This window comes from Coptis chinensis, chromosome 7 (assembly GCF_015680905.1).
Source record: "Coptis chinensis isolate HL-2020 chromosome 7, ASM1568090v1, whole genome shotgun sequence".
NCBI classification, from domain to species: Eukaryota; Viridiplantae; Streptophyta; class Magnoliopsida; order Ranunculales; family Ranunculaceae; genus Coptis; species Coptis chinensis.
In genome coordinates, this window is record NC_141462.1 from 3977745 (window position 1) to 3984450 (window position 6706).

Here is a 6706-nt window from a genome sequence, read left to right on the forward strand (position 1 = left end):
TATCTATTGATTTAGTCCAAAAAAGTGCTAATAAACCGGATTGAGTGAAACCTATACAATAGTTTCGCAATAAAGGTAAGCAACTAAGCATGATATTGAAGATCTGAAACAAAAAAATAATGATTTTGATTTTTCTAGTACTCTATCCTATTTGAATAATTCATAGAACAATATGCCAAGATTGTTCAAGATTGATAGGCATACCATCAATCAACTGTCAATAGCTACAACAACAGCAATGTTAATGTTGCTATTATATGTAAAACTACTTCCATCTGTACAGCTAGAATTCACAACTGGGTGTTTAACCAATGCAAGAGCAGTCGCCTTTGCAAGCAATGCACTCAAGTGACTCCCTTCGACTTAATCTATGAATTCCACTGATACATTATATATATATAAGAAAATTATATCAAAATCAAAACAAATCAATAATGCATGGATAACTATACATTCACAACATCAACAACTTCAAATAAGATATTACCTTCTTGTAAAGACTGTCAAGAGCATCAGTAGTAATAGTATACCCAACTCTAAACGTCGATACCAAGAGACTCTCAATTCCTACTAACAGCACTCTGCAGTAACTGTAGTAAAAGGAACAACAAAACCCAATTCCACATTCAAAGAAAGAGTTGGTTTCGAACTTCCATTACATAGCGGAGCGTGCCAGAGTCTGCCTCGACATCTTTCGCAACAGTTTTCCCCAACAGTCCACTTCCAACTACTGAACTCAATTCCACACTCAACTCATAAGGTGATGCCACTGCTCTTTTCCCTCAATCAGAAGCATAATGGACCGACGCCACAACAGAAATAGTCGGTAAAGGTTTCGACACTGGGGGTGGTGGTGGAGAATTGAACTAACAATAGTAATGAAGTTTCAACTGGTTTTTCTTCCTTAGAAACCGCCCCGCCATCTGCCGAATCCGCCTTCGACCCTCGTCTTTGGTTTCAGCAAGATAAGCAATAGTAGATCCAATAGCAGCAACATAGAAACTAATATCCATATTAGCTTTATCTGATTCAGCAACAACTACGCTTTCACCTTTCAATAATTTATCACCTTCAGACTTAATCCAAGACACAATTTTTCCTTCAGTTATTGTTGAACGACACGAATATTTCACGAATCTTAGCTTGAATTCTTGTTCTGCATATTGGGTTTGGTGTTGAAGAGAAGTTTGGGTTTATTCTGATTGGACTGGGGTTTTGACGAAGAGTTTTTTTTTTTTTTTTTTTTGGTTATAAGGTTTGGTGAGAAAAAGAAGTTTGGGTTATAAGATTTTGTTGACGAAAGGTTTTTTTATCCACTCTTTTGTTAGATTCTTACGCGAATAGTTCCCAAAATCTTGGCGTGAATTTGTTTTTTTGGTACCGAATTATTGTAAAATCTGATGTGTCAGTCTCAGAGAAAAAAAGGAGGCTGACGTGGGTCACTGGGAGCATTCTCAACTACTCAGTATTAATGGTCTTTGATATGGGAGGAAAAAATCGTCAAACCTATCACCTAAAGAATTTTTAGATATATAAGATGAAGATACACTAAGAACATCTCTAGGTGGTGGAGGTATCAAGTGTCATGTTTGAGGCAAGCATCTACAAATAATGACCGACTCTAGATAGGAGGCAAAGTTAATAGGACCCATTTTAGTCGTTAACAATTTTTTTAAAAAAAATTCCTAAAAAATTAGGTGTATTTTGGTTAAGTGGGTCACATTTTAGATTTTTTGGTATTAAAATATTCATTTTCCCATAAAAAAGTGGCGATAGTAAACCCAACAAAAACCCACGTGGCACTCCCAATGTCACACAACACTTGGAATGTCAACCGGAATGTTGAAAAACGTATAAAAAAAAACATGCGACGGCGACACTTCTACTGTCGCACGATAGTGAGAGTGTCGTGCTGCATCCGCAAACGAAACAACAAATTTGCCTCCACGGGTACAGCTAGACACTTGATGCCTCCATATTTGCCTCCACCTAGAGATAGTTTTTGCTGAAAATCCGAATAGTGGAGGCAAATTGACACTTAATGCCTCCACCTAGAGATGATCTAATATTGCATAGGGTGATGATATCCACACTCACCTTATTAATTACTAAACCCATTTATGCACTAAACCCACCAGCCAAAGAATTTGCACCCACTTTATCAATAAACCCACAATATTTTTAAGAGATTGCTATTTTAAAAAATCAGCACACAAGTCTTCTCAATTGAAAAGGTATAGGACGTATTCATGACATGTGGAGTCATAGATGGCAAAAGGGTCGTATGCAGAGTAGCGAAGAGGAGACATGATGCAGCGGATCAGGTCCGCGGTAACCTAACTGCCGAGAATTGCCATATAGAGAGTGGGACATGTGGGGAGATGAGGAACGCGAGATAGGGGAGAGATGAACGAACCTGATGAAAAGAGAAGTTAGAAAAAAGAGACAATATATAAAGAATAAAGAGAGAAAAATAGAGGGGAGGAAAAGAAAAGGAGAGAGAGAGAGACCCTAATACAAGTGAGTTCATAGGTTGTAATATTTGAGTATACATTTTGGCGCCGTCTGTGGGGAGAGCGAAATAAAATGACCACCGTAACAAAAAAGGGAGTAGGAAGACCTAGGAAAGAAGTTGTTCGAGAGGCAATAGAGGAGGTTGTGAGCGAAGAAAGGGAGATGGGCGGAGAGGAAGAGATATCTGATGTGGCGGCAGACGCTACCAGACTTATGCAAGAGGAAATAGTTAGGCTGAGGAACGAGAATGTCAAGTTGAGAAAGGAAAGGGAGACCACACAAGAGGACATGGAGCGTGGGGATCATCGAGGCAGTGAGTTGGAAGGGGAAAATGAAGAGTACCAGCCCCGGGGAGTAGATCCAATAGAGGGCATCACGCTGGAGGTAGTACAGGCGATGATTGAGAAAGATAGAGAAGTGAACCGTGCGGCTGAAAAAGTGAACCAAAGTGCCGCTCAAAAGGAAGTTGCTAACCTCAATAAGAATCCGCTGGTAGATTCGATATGGAATTCGGAGGTGCCTAAGAGATTCAGTCAACCAAGATTTGAAAGGTATGATGGGAAGGGCGACCTAACAGATCGATCATTTGCATCACTTTAGGCAACAAATGCCGTTGTGGCAGGAAAGTAAGTATGATGGACTGCGTTGCATGATGTTCCCTGCCAGCCTTAAGGGGGGAGCCTCGGATTGGTATTACCGCTTGTCTTCGTGGAGCATCAGTAGATTTGAAGAGCTAGAGCGCGCCTTTGTGGACCATTTCATCCACCAAAAAGGAGGGTTGTGGATATCGCGGCTCTATTCAACATCAAGCAGAGGTCACTGAATCATTAAGGGAATTTCTGTGTAGATTCAAAGAAGAAACCCTGAGAGTGGAGAATCTGGATGAACATACAACGGTCATTGCCTTTCAGCACGGCTTGAGACAGGGAACTATAGTCCACGAGTCAGTGTCTAAGATAGAAATCACCACTTTGCACGCTCTATACCCAAAGGTAGAAAAATATATTCGGTACGAGGACATAATGCAAAGAAATGCGAGGGAACAAAAGAGATCCGGGAAGCGGCAGTATAGGCTGTGGATTAGGATGATCGAAAAGATAAAGGCAAGAGAGAAGTTGAGACAGAAGCTAACTCCAAAGCTAAAGATGGATATTATAAGTACATTCAATGGGAATTAGGCTTGCTAATAAAGAACTTTAGAATGCAAAACAATTGACATTGAATACCTGCTGGGCATACCCAGAAAACCAGGCAAAAGACATAGTACAAAAAGTGTCATCACTCAAAGTATGTGAATTACAAATACACAAAAGTACAAAACACAAGTTTCACTTAGACAAAGACAGAAATTCCATGGAGTTATTGCTGCCGCTTCAATCGTCGTCCTCGGGAGGGGACGCCAACTCCCCTTCACCAGAGGAAGGAGGATCGTTATCCACGTCAATGGGAGAGGCGACCACACTGGGTGTGGGTAGAGGCATCACTTGAGTAGCAGCAGGTTTGGGGAGGTGGACCGGAGAGGGAGCGGAAATGGAGCGAGGGTTGGAGTATCCGCTATCGAGGGGAACGGGAAGAAGGCCCCAGCCCAACAAGTTCTTCGAGCTGTTGTTTAAGTTCGCGGCCAATCTTCTTCTCAGCGAAAATGCTCCACGGCCTCCTTCACGGCTTTATCTACAGCGGCTTGAGTGGCGATCTTACCCGCCTCTTTTTGGCCCTCCAGTTTGGATGTCACACCTGCAACATAATCGCGATGCTTGTCTTCAGCCAGCTGGAGCGCCTTTTGAACCTTCACGGCTACAATTCGAAGATTATCACGGTCCTTCTCCACCTTGGCGTATTTAGCTTTCCAGCCATAAGGACCTTCAATCTCTTGTTTCATGGTCTCCAACGATTCCAGCGTGTTGGTTAGGTCGCGCTCCACATAGCCGATGTCCAAACTCAGCTGAAAAGAATGATTGATTACCAAATTATCCAAAGAAAAAGATAGGATATAAGGGGGGGAAAAAATTAAACCTTTTCCCATCCGTGGTAAATGGATGCTCCATGCGAGGCGAACGTGCCAGAGTCTCCATACGCTTGATCTTTAGGAAGATGCGAGTTGAAGAAAAGAGAAACCGCGACAGCAGTGTTATCTAGGGCCGAGTCGCGAATCGTTATATCACGATCTCTGGCCCTGAATTGAGGGCGTCATATGTCAATTGCACCAGAGGACAAGGACCCAGAGGGGTAAGGGTCTTTTCCAGGATGGCGCGTGGGAGCAATAGGCCGCGCCCGGTCTGAAAATGGTTTCGATGAAGGCGAGCAGCGGTCCCCAGCCTTTTGGTCGGGGACTCTTGGCCGCAACTTCGGTGGGCTCATCCCCATCCGAGTCACTTTCCCAAAGTTTGAGCTTGTTAGTGGCCATGGCAGCTTCAGTTACAGTATAGGAGGGTTGAGCAAAGTCGTCTTCCCAATCCGCCACGGCAGAGTAGGAAGAGGGGGCAGTATCTGGAGTAGTGGTATGGGATTGGGCGGCAGCTCATTGGGCAACAACTTTGGAGTGGTATATCTTGTTGGTGTACTTGAAGGATTTGTAGGCCTTTCTTTTAGGGTGAGGGGAGGATTTGGGGAGTCTTTCTTTGGGTGGTGCTGGGCGGTAGAGTGGACCTTGATATTTACCAATATTTTTCAACGAAGGATCAAGGAGAAGAGGGTTGCCCTTTTCTGGATCTATGTCGGGAACTTCACACTGGGCACTTCCCAAATCGCGGAGTCTTTGGAATGTTGCTGATGAGACGCCGGTGTAAATTTTAGATCGCGAATAAGGGCTCCAACGTGTGTCACAAAAGAAAGACAAGTTAAAAGCAAGTTAGGAAGGGGCACTGCGAACCAAAAGATTTTACGTACCACTAGTAAGGAAACTGAGATGCCTTAGAGAAACTTCAGATGAAATATCCGCCGATAGAAAACTACCGGACACATATAATGCCACACTTTGTCAGAGGTAGTAATGTGGAGGACAAAGGATTTCTTCTGCGGACATGTACAGAAGGACTGATATCCTACACTACCAAATTTGGTGCTCTTCTTGATATAATAATGAGCTATTATATCGCAGAGTTGGATTTTGGGAGAATTGGTTTCGTTGTAATGATTCGCAGCATATAGGATGTGCCAAAAGTTACCAATGCCCTTGGCATGGGGGGATATTGAAGTGGTTACATACCTCGACTCAAGAGGAGTTAAGGGAAACCGCAAGCCTGCCGCTATCTGACCTACAGTAGCGATGAGACAACCGGGTCGCGGTTTGACTAGATGCAGGAAATGGGTGACTCCAGGCACGTGCTCAAGGATCACATTGGCTGGGATGCCGTAAGCAGCTTTAACTACATCTAAGTTGGGTCTACAGTGGTATGAAGGGGGGAGAGGAAGAGTGGCTTTCCTTCCTGAAGTGGAAGGTTCTGCGACAGGGCTAGCAGTGCCCGAAGCCGTTGACTCGGATCGTTCCGCAGTATGACTGCTAGATCTGGGAGTGGAGGGCTCCGATCCATCGGATCGAGTAGCTGAGGTACTCACTGATTTGGACTTTGACATCATAGAATAAAACAAATTGGAGAGCCCCAACTGAGTTAACAAGGGGGGAAACAAACCACGAAGGGAAAGAAAGGGGAACAGTAACGCGAATGAGAATAATCGGAAACAAATGACAGGAACAAAGGGGATGAAGACAAACCTAAGTTACTAAGCAACAAAGAGCAACGAAAAGAAAAACTCGAATCTTGAACAACCAAAGATCCACCAGAAATGAAGAACAGTGAGAAAGGTTGAGCAAAGTGAGAAAAGTGAGAAGGTTTAGATACAAGAGTGGGGGTTTTGAAGAAAGAGAGATGTTTGAGCGGGATACTAAGCAACAGGGGCAAAAATGTAATCTCAGAAGAAAAAAGGACCAGGGGAAAAGAGACACGTGGGGCCTCGAAAATCGAAAAGACAGGTTCGATGCACGTGCGCCGAAAAGACAGGTTCCATACACGTGCACCTTGGATACGTGGATGTAATGATGGCGCACGTGCCAAGGAGGTACGTACCACAGATGGAAAGGAGAGGGGGAGTATTAGGTGGATTCTCGGACCCGTCGTCTATCTGCGGACCATAAATGGTATCGTGGAACGTCAACGGGACCGAGAGGGGAATCTGTATAGGACGTATTCATGAC

At 43.8% G+C, this 6706-nt stretch overlaps 1 pseudogene; it reads right to left on the reverse strand.

Moving 5' to 3' along the window:
- Positions 1-210: 210 nt before the first annotated feature.
- On the reverse strand, positions 211-2118 carry LOC147485332 (dihydrolipoyllysine-residue acetyltransferase component 5 of pyruvate dehydrogenase complex, chloroplastic-like; annotated as a pseudogene).
- Between the last annotated feature and the right edge of the window lie 4588 nt (positions 2119-6706).